Source organism: Pan troglodytes, chromosome 7, assembly GCF_028858775.2.
Source record: "Pan troglodytes isolate AG18354 chromosome 7, NHGRI_mPanTro3-v2.0_pri, whole genome shotgun sequence".
NCBI classification, from domain to species: Eukaryota; Metazoa; Chordata; class Mammalia; order Primates; family Hominidae; genus Pan; species Pan troglodytes.
The window spans coordinates 107,993,505-108,008,514 of NC_072405.2; the positions used below are offsets into that span (position 1 = coordinate 107,993,505).

Here is a 15,010-nt window from a genome sequence, read left to right on the forward strand (position 1 = left end):
CACTTGAACTCAAGAATTTGAGACCTGCCTGGGAAACAAGGTGAAACCTCATCTCTACTAAAAATACAAAAAAATTAGCCGGGCGTGGTGGTGCGTGCCTGTAGTCTCAGCTACTCAGAAGGCTGAGGGGGAAGGATCACTTGAGTTTGAGCGGCGGAGGTTGCAGTGAGTCCAGATTGTGCCACTGTACTCCAGCCTAGGCGACAGAGTGAGACACTGTCACAAAATGAAACAAAACAAAAAAACCCTTCACAGCAACATCTATGTTACAGGAAAGGGGGTCTAGATCCAGACTCCAAGAGAAGGTTTTTGGATCTCATGCAAGAAATTCAGGGCGAGTCCATAGAGTAAAGTGAAAGCAAGTTATTAGGAAAGAAAAGGAATAAAGAATTGGCTGGGCGCAGTGGCTCACACCTGTAATCCCAGCACTTTGAGAGGCCAAGGTGGGCAGATCACCTGAGGTCGGGAGTTTGAGACCAGCCTGACCAACATGCAGAAACCTCGTCTCTACTAAAAATACAAAATTAGCTGGGCGTGGTGGCACATTCCTGTAATCCCAGCTACTCCGGAGGCTGAGGCAGGAGAACCGCTTGAAACCGGGAGGCGGAGGTCGCCGTAAGCCGAGATCGCGCCGTTGCACTCCAGCCTGGGCAACAAGAGCAAAACCGGCTCATAATCAATCAATACAAAGAATGGCTACTCCATAGACAGAGCAGCCCCAACAGCTGCTGGTTGCCCATTTTTATGGTTATTTCTTGATATGCTAAACAAGGGGTGGATGATTCATGCCTCCCCTTTCTAGACCATATTTGGTAACTTCCTGATATTGCCATGGCATTTGTAAACCATCACGGTGCAGTGAGGACGACCAGAGGTCACTCTCTTGGCCATCTTGATTTTGATGGGTTTGGGCTGGCTTCTTTACTGCAACCCGTTTTATCAGCAAGGTCTTTATGACTTGTATTTTGTGCCAACCTCCTGTCTCATCCTGTGACTTAGAATGCCTTAACCATCTGGGAATGCAGCCCAGTAGGTCTCAGCCTCATTTTACCCAGCTCCTATTCAAGATGGAGTTGCTCTGGTTCACGTGCCTCTGACATCTAGACTGATGTCTGCCCGAACAACTGAGTCCCACAGCCTGGCCAAGTTGACACATGAAATTAGCCATCACAACATCCAAGAAGAAAATAACCTTCAAGTTAGAAAAAAGACTCTCCCGCCTGGGTATCCTAACACATCAGAGAAACTGGAGTACAGAAGCGCAGGAGTCCCTATGGTGGATCCCAGGGCTCCCTCCTAACCCTCCCCACACACATGCTCTAAGATGGAATAGGGAGAAAAATGGAAGGGCAGAGCAAGCGCACCCCCGCCCATGCCCACGCCACAATCCTGGCCAATGCTGCGGGAGGGTTTACTCGGGAGTTATAAACAGGACTGGACTTCTCTTTCTTTACTTCTTTTCTTTTTTCTTTTTTTTCATTTCCCATTAACTTTCCATAATTAATAGTCCAGTCCAAGCCCAGGGGCAGGGGCTCACGCCTGTAATCCCAGCACTTTGGAAGGCCAAGGAAGGTGGATCACTTGAGCTCTGGAGTTTGAGTCCGTCCTGGGCAACATGGGGAGACCCCATCCCTAAAAAAAAAAAGTACAAAAAATTAGCCTGGTGTGGTGGTGTGCCCCTGTAGTACCAGCTACTTGGGAGGCTGAGGTGGGAGGATCACTTGAGTCTGGGATGTCGAGGCTGCAGTAAGCCATGATTGTGCCACTGCACTCCAGGCTGGGCAATAGAGTGAGACCCTGTCTCAAAAAAAAAAAAAAAAAAAGTAAATAAAAGAAAAGAGGTTTTTTGGCTCACAGTTCTGCAGGTTGTACAAGAAGCATGGCACCAGTCTCTGCTCAGCTTCTAGTGAGGGCCTGAGGCTACTTCTACTCAGGGGGGAAGGTGAAGGGGAGCCAGCATGCGCAGAGACTGCCTGGCAAAAGAGAAAGCAAGAAAGAGCGGCGGGGAGGCACCCAGGCTGTTTTCTGCAGCCAGCTCTAACGGCGAGAACTCACTCACCCACCCTCATCCAGGGTGTTAATCTAGTCAAGAGGGATCTGGAAAACTAAATAAATAAAAGAAAAAAAAAATAAACGAAAAAAAGAGGAATTTGCTCCCAAGACCCAAACACCTCCCATTAGACCCCACCTCCAACTGGGGATCAAATTTCAACATGAGTTTGTGCGGGGACAAACTACAGCATCATAAAAAAAGGCCCGGCACGGTGGCTTATGCCTGTAATCCCAGCACTTTGGGAGGCTGAGGCGGGTGGATCACCTGACCCTAGCAGTTGGAGACCACCAGGCTGACCAACACAAATACAAAATTTAGCCAGGTGTGGTGGCGTGAGACTGTAATCCCAGCACTTTGGGAGGCTGAGGCGGGTGGATCACCTGACCCTAGCAGTTGGAGACCACCAGGCTGACCAACACAAATACAAAATTTAGCCAGGTGTGGTGGCGTGAGCCTGTAATCCCAGCTACTTGGGAGGCTGAGGGAGAATCCTTTGAACCCAGGAGGTGGAGGTTGCGGTGAGCCGAGATGGCACCACTGTGCTCCAGCCTGGGCAACAGAGTGAGACTCCATCTCAAAACAAACAAAAAAGTGTGTGATTAAAAAGTAGAAAAATATTATTTTTATTCCTATCTCTAATTGGAAATGAACTTTTTTTTTTTTTTTTTTGAGATGGAATCTCTCCCTGCCACCCAGGCTGGAGTGCAGTGGGCGAGATCTGGGCTCACTGCAACCTCCGCCTCCCGAGTTCAAGATATTCTCTGCCTCAGCCTCCTAAGTAGCTGGAATGATTACAGGAGTTTGTTACCACACCTGGCTAATTTATTAATTTTTGTTTTGTTTTGTTTTTGAAATGGAGTCTTACTCTGTCGCCCAGGCTGGAGTGCAGTGGAATAATCTTGGCTCACTGCAACCTCCTCCTCCTGGGTTCAAGCAATTCCCTGCCTCAGTCTCCCAAGTAGCTGGGATTACAGGCGTCCGCCATCACGCCCGGCTAATTTTTGTATTTTTAGTAGAGATGGGGTTTCACCATCTTGGCCAGGCTGGTCTCGAACTCCTGACCTCGTGATCCACCCGCCTCGGCCTCCCGAAGTGCTGGGATTACAGGCGTGAGCCATCGTGCCCGGCCTGGAAATGAACTTATTTTCTCAGATATCAAGCTTAGGGAAATACGTCTTTTGAAGAATCTTTACAGAAATTCATGATGGTAGTTGGGTCTTTCATGTTACACCAGACTTTTAATGCTGCGAACTTGTGACTAGGAAAGATAACTCTACGTGATGCTGTGTATCTCAGCTGGCTCTGAAAGCCTCTTTTGCATAAATTTCTACAACATGCAGAGTTCAAAGGAAAGTAGTATAGAATGTTACAAAGCTACATTCCCGGAAAAGGAATTAGAATTTATATCCAACATTTATTAGCCAATTGTTCATTTCCTTGGGGCTATAAAACTTAAAAGGGAAGAATGGCCAAGTGACATTTTTAAAGAGGAAATTGGGATGGTAATGAGGACATTTAAAATCGCTCACTCTGTCCTTATTTCAACCAGTGTCTCAATTGAGATTTATTGAATACTTACTGTAAAAAGCACAAAATGAAAGCTTCTCTGAAGGAAAAAGGAAGGTGAACTCAACAAGGCTTAGATCTGCTGCCAGGAATTTATTCCAAACATAGTACTGTATAAAATAGCCTGCCGTTTGAGTTTACCACTGTATCTCTGGCACCTATAACTAGCCTGATTTAGGTACTAAAAAAATATTTATTTGGCTGGGCCCCAATGGCTCACAAGTGTAATCCCAGCACTTTGGGATACCGAGGCGGACAGATCACTTGAGGTCAGGAGTTCAGCACCAGCCTGACCAACATGGTGAAACCCTGTCTCTACTAAAAATACAAAAATTAGCCGGGCATGGTGGTGCATGCCTGTAATCCCAGCTACTCAGGAAGCTGAGGCAGGAGAATCACTTAAACTACCAGGAGGCGGAGGTTGCAGTGAGCTGAGATTGCACCATTGCATTCCAGCCTAGGCAACAAAAGCAAAACTCCATCTCAAAAAAAAAAAAAATTATTTAATGAGAACATAGGCCAGGCATGGTGGCTCACACCTGTAATCCCAGCATTTTCGAAAGCCGAGGCAGGCGGATTACCTGAGGTCAGGAGTTCAAGACCAGCCTGGCCAACATGGTGAAACTCCGTCTCTACTAAAAATACAAAAATTAGCTGGGCATGGTGGCACACGCCTGTAATCCCAGCTACTCGAGAGGCTGAGGCAGGAGAATTGCTTGAACCCAGGAGATGGAGGTTGCAGTGAGCTGAGATCGTGCCACTGCACTCCCGCCTTGCTGATAGAGCAAGACCCTATCTCAAAAAAAAAAAAAAAAAAAAAAAAAAGAGAACATAAATAAATACATCCATGCCAAATGTGTTGCCCATTTTATAAAGAAGGTGTGCTTGGCCTGTCATGGTGGCTCACACCTGCAATCTCAGCAGTTTGGGAGGCCAAGGTGGGAGGATCTCTTGAGGTCAGGAGTTTGAGACCAGCCTGAGCAATATAGTGAGAACTTGGCTCTACAAAAAAAAATTTTTTTTATTTTTTAATATATGGTTTATTTATTTATTTGAGACAGAGTTTCGCTCTGTTGCCCGGGCTGGAGTGCAGCAGCGCGATCTCAGCTCACCACAACCTCTGCCTCCTGGGTTCAAGTGATTCTCCTGCCTCAGCCTCCCAAGTAGCTGGGCTTACAGGCATGTGCCACCACGCCCAGCTAATTTTGTATTTTTAGTAGAGACGAGGTTTCTCCATGTTGGTCAGGCTGGTCTCAAACTCCTGACCTCAGGTAATCTGTCTGCCTCAGCCTCCCAAAGTGCTGGGATTACAGGTGTGAGCCACCGCGCCCGGCCAATATATTCTACTATTTTCAAGACAGGGTCTTGCTCTGTCTCCCAGGCTGGAGTGCTGTGGCAAAATCACCAATCACTGCAGCCTCCACTTCCCCAGCTCAAGCAACTCTCCCACCTCAGCCTCCTGAGTAGTTGGTACTACAAGTACACACCACCATGCCTGGCTACGTTTTGTACTTTTTGTAGTGATGGGGTCTTCTTGTGTTGCCCAAACTGGTCTTGAACTCCTAGGCTCATGTAATCCTTCTGCGTTGTACTCTCAAAGTGCTGGAATTACAGGCACCAGTCACCACACCCTGCTATGATTTTTTTTTTTTTTTTTTTTTTTAATTAGCAGAAGGTGGTGGCACAAGCCTGTAGTCCCAGCTACTTGGGAGGCTGAGGTGGGAGTATTGCTTGAGCCCAGGAGGTTGATGCTGCAATGAGCTGAGATCATGCCACTGCACTCTAGCCTGGGCAACAGAGCAAGACCTTGCCTCAAGAAAAAAAAAGAGATGTGCTTGATCTAACCTGTTGTGTTGCCTCTGTTCCTAACTTGAAGGCCAAAAAGCTACCCTTTCCTTTTCCAGTATTGAGTACCTGCTGTGTTCAAGCTACTGTGTTAGGTGCAGGGATACAACAGTCAACAAGGAAACATGACAAACCAATCTTTTTACTGACTTGCTCTTAGAGGGGTAAGAAGGTAACTCTGGGGAAACAGGATAAATGCCAGGATAAAGAAGGTAGGATGCCAAGATAGTGAACATTAGGGTCATCACAAGGGAACCCTGACTTATTTGGGTTAACATTGAAGGCTGCTAGCCTCTTCTAGAGCCAGTTGGGAGGAGGAGTCTAGTTATGGCTGGATGCTGCAGACTTGGGATGATGGCCATATGGGAAGGGCTCTAACTCCCTCTGCCTGTGATGTGGAGGTGAGAGTGGATGCAGTCAGCCTGGACCATGAGGTGACACACAGAACAGAAGTCTGTGCTTGGGCCGGGCACGGTGGCTCAGGCCTATAATCCCAACACTTTGGGAGGCCGAGGTGGGCAGATCACCTGAGGTCAGGAGTTTGAGACCAGCCTGGGCAACATGGTGAGACTCTTGCTATTCTTTTTTTTTTTTTTTTTTGAGATGGAGTTTCCCTCTTGTTGCCCAGGCTGGAGTACAGTGGCACTATCTCAGCTCACTGCAACCTCCGCCTCCTGGGTTCAAGCGATTGTCCTGCCTCAGCCTTCCAAGTAGCTGGGATTACAGGCGCCTGTATTTTTAGTACAGATGACCTCAGGTGATCCACCCACCTCAGCCTCCCAAAGTGCTGGGATTACAAGCATGAGCCACCGCGCCCAGCCTCTGTATTCTTTAAAATAAATAAATAAAATTTTAAAAAAGAAGAAGAAGGAAGAAGGAAGGAGAAGGAGAAGAAGAAGGAGGAGGTCGGTGCCCAGATATGAAAGAAGAAGAAAAGGAGCCAGGACTGTCATGACTGTCAAGCTGTCATACCACGCTGGACTCTGTTTCCACATTCATTTAACATGAGAAATTCAGTTTCTGTCTTGTTAAGCCACAGTTGTCACTTCTCTGTTATGAGTAGTCAAAAATTTCCCTAAGGGATGCCAGCACCTAACTCAAGGGAAGTTAGAGAAGACTTGGCAAAGGACTTCACATCAAAGGTGAGACCTTGGCAGACAAATCAAAGAGGCGGAGAAAAGTGTACAGGTTAGAGGGACCAGTGTGAGCACAGGAGGCCTGGGGATGGAAAGTGTGCAAGGTCTGGAATTCACTGCAGCTGCTCCCTGCAGTGCCGTTGGCTGGGGGAATCAGGCAGCGTGGGAGGAGGAAGATGATGCTGAGTGATGAAGCCAGGAAGGACAGCAGGGACTGAATCAGAAAGAAGACCATGTATGCCGGGCACGGTGGCTCACACCTCTAATCCCAGCACTTTGGGAGGCCAAGGCAGGTGAATCACTTGAAGTCAGGAGTTTGAGACCAGCCTGGCCAACATGGTGAAACCCCATCTCTATTAAAAATACAAAAATTAGCCGGGCATGGTGGTGCGCACCTGTAATCTCAGCTACTTGGGAGATTGAGGCAGGATAATTGCTTGAACCTGGAAGGCAGAGGTTGCAGTGAGCTGAGATTGCGCCACCACTATACTCCAGCTGGGCAATAGAGCCAGACTCCATCATGAAAAAAAAAAAAAATCAGAAGAAGAGGGGACCCAATGATAAACATCCAAATCATGCAAAGTCAATTAGTGAATATCACAGACTATACTTAAGCTGCCAGTCCAATCAGGAAAGCAAGATGTAGAAGTTAGATCAGGGAGCAGCCATAACCCTATAAAGAGTTGTAAGAAGGACAGAAGGTCAAGAGGAGGCAAAGCAAAAAACGAGCAAAGCCAGAGGGTGAGAGGAACACAATTCATGGAGATCTTGCTCCGTTTTGAAAGAAATATTTGAGCTTCGGATTCCTACATTAATTTTCAAACTAGAGTTGATTTAAACTTTGATCGACAATGTCTATTTGGGGGATATAAAACTAGCTTTTGTGACCTATTTTTGTTTTGTTTGTTTGTTTGAGACACAGTCTTACTCTATTACCCAGGCTGGAATGCAGTCGCGTGATCTTGGCTCACTGCAACCTCCACCTCCCAAGTTCAAGCGATTCTTCTGCCTCAGCCTCCCAAGTAGCTGGGATTATAGGCGTCTGCCACCAGGCCCAGCTAATTTTTTGTTTGTTTGTTTGTTTTTTGAGAGGGAGTCTTGCTCTGTCGCCAGGCTGGAGTGCAATAACGAGATCTCAGCTCACTGCAATCTTTGCCTCCCAGTTTCAAGCGATTCCCCTGCCTCAGCCTCCTGAGTAGCCACCTTGCCTGGCCCAATTTCTGTATTTTTTTTTTTAGTAGAGACAGCGTTTCAGCTGGGTGCGGTGGCTCACTCCTGTAATCCCAGCATTTTGGGAGGCTAAGGTGTGCAGATCACAAGGTCAGGAATTCCAGACTAGCCTGGCCAACGTGGTGAAATCCCACCTCTACTAAAAAAATACAAAAATTAGTTGGGCATGGTGGCATGCATCTGTAATCCCAGCTACTCCGGAGGCTGAGGCAGGAGAATCTTTTGAACCTAGGAGGCAGAAGTTGCAGTGAGCTCAGATCACGCCACTGTACTCCAGCCTGGGTGACAAAGCAAGACTCTGTCTCAAAAAAAAAAAAAAAAAAAAAAGTAGAGACACGGTTTCGCCATGTTGGCCAAGCTAGCCTCGAACTCCTGACCTCAAGTGATCTGCCCACCTCGGTCTCCCAAAGTGCCAGGATTACAGGTGTGAGCCACCATGCCCAGCCAACAATCTGTTTTATCCAGTGTTATGTTTGCACAGTATTGGGAAACAGTATTATCTCAAGCTTGAAAGATTTAACATGGTCATGAAATTTCAGGCCAGAGAGAGCTTGGAGCCAACTAGAACTAGTGTCTTCATTTTACACTTGAGAAATTGAGGCAAGAGAGGTGAAGCAACTTGCCCACAGGTACACAGGTAACTAGTGGCAGAGCTACAGCGTTACATAGTATTACCTTCTAAAGCCAGTAAGGAAGACGGCCTTTGGAGGGGAGGACCAGCTCTCTATCAGTGCCAAGTCCATAGGCAACTATTGGAAGTGTGAGAAGAATGATCCCGAGGTGTTGCAGGTTGTGGCATGAAAAGGGAGTTGGGCAATCATGTGGAGCTTGGACACCTCAGGAAGTCAGGACATGGTTGGTGACTGTATCCCATCACCGTTACTTAGCTTTATGGTTTTCTGAAAGCAGGTTGCTGCCTGCTGGGATCACCTTGACAACCAAGAGCTTCCCTTGCAGGTGAAACTTGCCTAAGTACTTGGTAAGGTCTGCAGGGAAATTGAGGGCTCCAGGAAGGTGGTAAGGTGCGAGAACACCTTCACTGCCTCTCCTCCCTCTCCCCTTTTGTTTTGAGACAGAGTCTCGCTCTGTCACCCAAGCTGGAGTGGCAGTGTGATCTCGGCTCACTGCAACCTCCACCTCCCAGGTTCAAGCGATTCTCCTGCCTCAGCCTCCCAAGTAGCTGGGATTACAGGCACCCGCCACCATGCCTGGCTAGTTTCTTTCTTTCTTTTTTTGAGACGGAGTTTCACTCTTGTTGCCCAGGCTGGAGTGCAATGGCACAATCTTGGCTCACTGCAACCTCTGCCTCCCAGGTTCAAGTGATTCTCCTGCCTCAGCCTCCTGAGTACCTGGGATTACAGGCATGCACCACCACACCCAGCTAATTTGTATTTTTTAGTAGAGACAGGGTTTCTCCATGTTGGTCAGGCTGGTTTCAAACCCCTGACCTCAGGTGATCCACCCACCTCAGCCTCCCAAAGTGCTGGGATTACAGGCGTGAGCCACCAGGCCTGGACTAATTTTTTTTGGTATAGACGGGGTTTCTCCATGTTGGCCAGGCTGGTTTCAAACTCCTGACTCAAGTGATCTGCCTGCCTCGGCCTCCCAAAATGATAGGATTACAGGCGTGAGCCACCACACCCTGCTCTCTCCTCTCTCTCTGGGACTAAATCATCCATGAGTATTGTTGTTTGTGTGTGGTGGTGTTGTTGTTATTGTCTAAGGGAGGTTTTCTGTCTGTTTTTTGAATGGGTTCATTTAAATAACAATAAGAAACAAAGAATGCATTTAAATTTTGTTTCCTTCTTGAAATGTGGGATTAGTTTAAGGATATACCGGGAGAAATATTCACAAGGGTATTTTAATCTAGTCAGTCATTTTAGATTACAAGCAATCCCTCCTTACTTGTGCCAAGTCCCTTGCTACACAGAGGATTTAACACATTCCTGGGATGTGCTTGAAACAAGGCTGAGGGCACTTTGTTTACGGAAATGTTTGGCAGCCTTTCCTGTTTTCCCCATGGGGAAATGTTTGCACTTTTAAAAATGAACTTGGCTGGGAGAGGATCACTTGAGCCCAGCAGTTTGAGGTTACAGTGAGCTGTGATTGCACCCTGCATTTTAGCCTAGGTGACAGAGAGAGAGCTTGTCTTAATTTTAAAACAAAAAAAAATTTTTTTAACAAAGGGCTCAGTGGCTCACACTTGTAATCCCAGCACTTTGGGATGCTGAGGTTGGAGGATTGCTTGAGCTCAGGAGTTCAAGACCAGCCTGGGCAACATAGTGAAAACCGTCTTAACAAAAAATACAAAAATTAGTCTGGCTTGGTGGCCCCCCGTATGGCCCCAGCTACTTAAGAGGCTGAGGTGGGGGGAACACTTGAGTCCAAGAGGTTGAGGGTGCAGTGAGCCAAGATCACAGCACTGTACTCCAGACCCAGTCTCAAAAACAAAAAAGGAACTGGAACTATGTTAACATCCAGAGGTCCTTACTGATACAAATAAAGGATTGAATAAAAACTAAATAAATGCGGGTGAAGAGACAAATCCCCCATGAAGAAAAATTTCAAATAATTAATGTAGATACTTTGTCCTCAAGGAGGGGAAGCACAACTCCTCACTCCTTAGGTGTGGGCTCCCCAAAGTCACTTCCTTCTAAGAGCACTGTATATAGTAAGGGAGGATCAAAAGAGCATCTTTACAGTGGGGAAACCTGCTTGCCTTCAAAAACAGGTGAGGGCAGGGCACGGTGGTATAATCCCAGCACTTTGGGAGGCTGATATGGGTGGATCACTTGAGGCCAAGGGTTCAAGACCGGCCAGGCCAACATGGCAAAACCCTGTCTTTACTAAAAAAAAATACAAAAATTAGCTGGGCATGGTGGCACAAGCCTGTAATCCCAGTTACTTGGGAAGCTGAGGCAGGAGAATCGCTTGAACCTGGGAGCCGGAGGTTGCAGGGAGCCAAGATCACATCACTATACTCCTGCCTGGGCGACAGAGTGAGACTCCATCTCAAAAATAAATAAATAAATAAATAATACAAATACCAAAAAAATTAACCAGGCATGGCCAGGCGCAGTGACTCACACCTGTAATCCCAGCACTTTGGGAGGCCAAGGCGGGCGGATCATGAGGTCAGGAAATTGAGACCATCCTGGCTAACACGGTGAAACCCCATCTCTACTAAAAAAATACCAAAAAAAAAAAAAAATTAGCCGGGCATTGTGGCGGGCGCCTGTAGTCCCAGCTACTCAGGAGGCTGAGGCAGAAGAATGGCGTGAACCCGGGAGGCGGATCTTGCAGTGAGCCGAGATCGCGCCACTGCACTCCAGCCTGGGCGACAGAGCGAGACTCCGTCTCAAAAAAAAAAAAAAAATTAACCAGGCGTGATGGCATGCACCTGTGATCCCAACTACTCCAGAGGCTGAGGCAGGAGAATCACCTGAACCTGGGAGGCGGAGGTTGCAGTGAGCCAAGATCATGCCACTACACTCCAGCCTGGGCAACAGAGTGAGACTCCATCTCAAAAACAACAACAACAAACCCAGAATGTAGCCACCAAATATTGTCCTGTCTTTCCCTCAATTCCCTCCTCTGACTGGCTGGCATTTCCAATGATTGTCTGACATTTACATGTTGATATAACAAATTGTGATTACAGGCATGGTGGCACGTGCCTGTAATCCCAGCTACTCGGGAGCCTGAGGCAGAAGAATCGCTTGAATCTGGGAGATGGAGGTTGCAGTGAGCCCGGATTGAGTCACTGAACTCCAGCCTGGGCGACAGAGCAAGACTCCATCTCAAAAAAAAAAAAGACTATGAACCAAAAATGGCAAAATCTTAGGATGTGATGAAATCTGAGTAATGGAAAAAAAAATTGTTAATTATATTATTCTCAACATTTTTCAGAGGCACCACAGAGAGGCAGCCAGATTATTTGGTGAACTTGATTAGTAACGCAATCCACCACACAGTCTTCAGGAACATTACTTCTGCTGAATTTGAACTTTCATCTCTCAGCTGACAACCATTCTCATATCAACCATCTTACCTGCTGATACTGCCAATTTCAGCAGCATTGCCCTCTTAAGGACTATTTGTACAAGGCTTTAAATATTTCATTGCATTTTAGCCCTTATTAATTTATAACCATGGATGGAAAATGGAAAATTAAAGTGCTGATATGAGTCATAGTCATAAGAAACATAGGTCTCATAGGCCGGGCGCAGTGGCTCACGACTGTAATCCCAGCACTTTGGGAGGCCAAGGCGGGTGGATACCTGAGGTCAGGAGTTTGAGACCAGCCTGGCCAACATGGTGAAACCCCATCTCTACTAAAAATACAAAAATTAGCCAAGCGTGGTGATGCACGTCTGTAATCCCAGCTGCTCAGTAGGCTGAGGAGGGAGAATCGGTTGAACCCATGAGGCGGAGGTTGCAGTGAGTCGAGATCGCGCCACTGCACTCCAGCCTGCGCGATACAGCGAGACCCCGTCTCAAAAACAAAAAAAAAACAAAAAAAAAAACATAGGTCTCATAAACTTAAAACACATAAGACGATTCCTTGGACATGCCAGAGGCTGTATCTGTCTCAATCAGAGTTTCCCCAGGCAGTCTAAGCTAATGGACTCTGCTCAGTTGTGAAGGAAGCAAATTAAGAAACTTGTCTTAAAAAAAAAAAAAAAAGGTAAAAAAAAGGCCGGGCGCAGTGGCTCACACCTGTAATCCCAGCACTTTGGGCGGCTGAGGCGGGTGGATCACCTGAAGTCAGGAGTTCGAGACCAGCCTGGCCAACACGGTGAAACCCCGCCTCTACTTAAAATACAAAAATTAGCCGGGCGTTGTGGTATGCACCTGTAATCCTAGTTACTCGGGAGGCTGAGGCAGGAGAATCACTTGAACCCGGGAGGCAGAGGTTGCAGTGAGCTGAGGTGGTACCATTGCACTCCAGCCTGGGGGATAAGAGTGAGACTTCATCTTTAAAAAAATAAAAGAAAGAAAGAAAGAAACTTGTAGTAGCCACGGTGAGTGCCTGTTGTTCCAGCTATTCAGGAGCCTGAGGCAGGAGGAACACTTGAGCCCAGGAGGTGGAGGCTGCAGTGAGCTGTGATCCCACCACTGCATTCCAGCCTGGGCAACAGAATAAGATCCCGTGTCAAAAAACAAAAACAAAAACACCAGACCGGGCATAGTGGCTCACGCCTGTAATCCCCAAACTTTGGGAGGCCGAGGCAGGCAGATCATCTGAGGTCGGGAGTTCAAGACCAGCCTCACCAACATGGAGAAACCACGTTGAAACTACAAAATTAGCCGGGCATAGTGGCACATGCCTGTAATCTCAGCCACTTGGGAGGCTGACGCAGCAGAATCACTTGAACCTAGGAGGTGGAGGTTGCGGTGAGCTGAGATTGAGCCATTGCACTCCAGCCCGGGTAACAAGAGCGGAACTCCATCTCAAAAAAAAAAAGAAAGAAACTTGTAGTACCCAAGGTGCGTGCCTGTTGTTCCAGCTATTCAGGAGCCTGAGGCAGGAAGATCACTTGAGCACAGGAGGTGAAGGCTGCAGTGAGCTGTGATCACACCGCTGCATTCCAGCTTGGGCAACAGAATAAGATCCTGTGTCAAAACAAAACAAACAAAAAAAACAGGTCAGGAGCAGTGGCTCACGCCTGTAATCCCAGGACTTCGGGAGGCCGAGGCCACCAGATCACCTGAGGTCAGGAGTTCAAGAGCAGCCTGGCCAACATGGTGAAACCCCATCTCTACTAAAAATACAAAAATTAGCCAGGCGTGGTGGCACGCGCCAGTAGTCCCAGCTACTCCTGGAGGCTGAGGCAGGAGAATTGCTTGAACCTGGGAGATGGAGGTTGCAGTGAGCCAAGATCGTGCTACTGCACTCCAGCTTGGGCAACAGAGCGAGACTCCATCTCAAAAAAAAAAAAAAAAAAAATTCGGATGTAATTAGAAAGATTTTTAAACTCTCTGGGAACAGAAACTCTACGGTGTCAACTTGTGGACATTCTGGTTTCATATTTATTTCCAGGAACACATTATGTAGAAGCTACCCATATTTGGTTGACTTTTTGTTTTTTTTTAAGACAGGGTCAGGGCTGGAGTGCAGTGGTGCATTTGTGGCTCACTGCAGCCTTGACCTCCTGGGCTCAAGCAATTCTCTTGCCTCAGCCTCTTGAGTAGCTGGGCCTACAGGTGTGTGACACTATATTGGCTAATTTTTTTTTTTAATTTATATTTTCTTGTAGAAATGGGGGTCTTACTATATTGCCCAGGCAGGTCTTGAACTCCTGAGCTTAAGCAATCTGCCTGCCTGGGCCTCCTAAAGAGCTGGGATTACAGGATCGAGCCACCGCGCAGGCTGGGGGTATTGTTTTCTGAGCTGCAACACAGGCTTTAACACCCACAATGAACACAAGTGTGCTGTTGTCTTCCATCTTCTTGGCTGACTAAGGGGGCCCGCAGAACATGCTGATGGTGCAGTGGTCAAGCTCTGCCGAGGAGACTTGGGCTGCCTCAGGAGCTGCAGGGTCTTGGGCTGCTAGAAGCTGGGTGGCTTGAGGATCTTCTTTTTCCCTGTGGCTGTGGATGCCTTTCAGCACTGCCATCTTCGCCTTCAAAGCCTTTGCCTTAACCTGGGCTTTGGGAGGAGCAGGACCTTCCTTCTCCACCTTTGACACAATCTTCAGAAAAGCCTGAAGAGGCTTCCGTTGGTGAGACAGGACACAGTGATGCTGGGCTGGGTGAAAGGCAGAACTCTGTTACTTACTTCTCCAAAGGAGAGAAGGCTGCCACACAGGACCACACAGGAGCTGCACCAGGAAGACTAACAGCAAGCTGGAAGTGTCTGAGGTGGCTTCTGTAATGCAAAGGAGGTTTTAGGGCTTCCTGGAGTTTGGGTATTTTGATAATTCTGTGACCAAACAAGAAAGGGCCATTCCTGAGCAAAAAGTACCTGGGGGCTCTGGCCCTGAATCTGTGCATATTGTAAGCCAGGGGTGTTACCGCCTGATAAGGGAAATAGTTGGGGTGAGGCCTTAGCAAACTGCCTGTGATGGGAATTAAGAATTTTTAGCCATGGCTTCAAAACTCGGTCAAGATGACACCTGATTGCATTCCAAATCTTAAACATTGATAAACTATATTGATGCCATAATGTGATACCCTA

General features: G+C 47.3%; 1 long non-coding RNA gene across 1 annotated transcript; it reads right to left on the reverse strand.

Moving 5' to 3' along the window:
- Nucleotides 1-627: 627 nt before the first annotated feature.
- LOC129135746 (uncharacterized) lies at nt 628-14,907 on the reverse strand. Its single transcript, XR_008536793.2, has 3 exons — nt 14,612-14,907; nt 13,316-13,446; nt 628-1,632 (listed from the first exon to the last, which is right to left on the reverse strand). It is a non-coding gene; the product is annotated as an uncharacterized LOC129135746 (long non-coding RNA).
- Between the last annotated feature and the right edge of the window lie 103 nt (nt 14,908-15,010).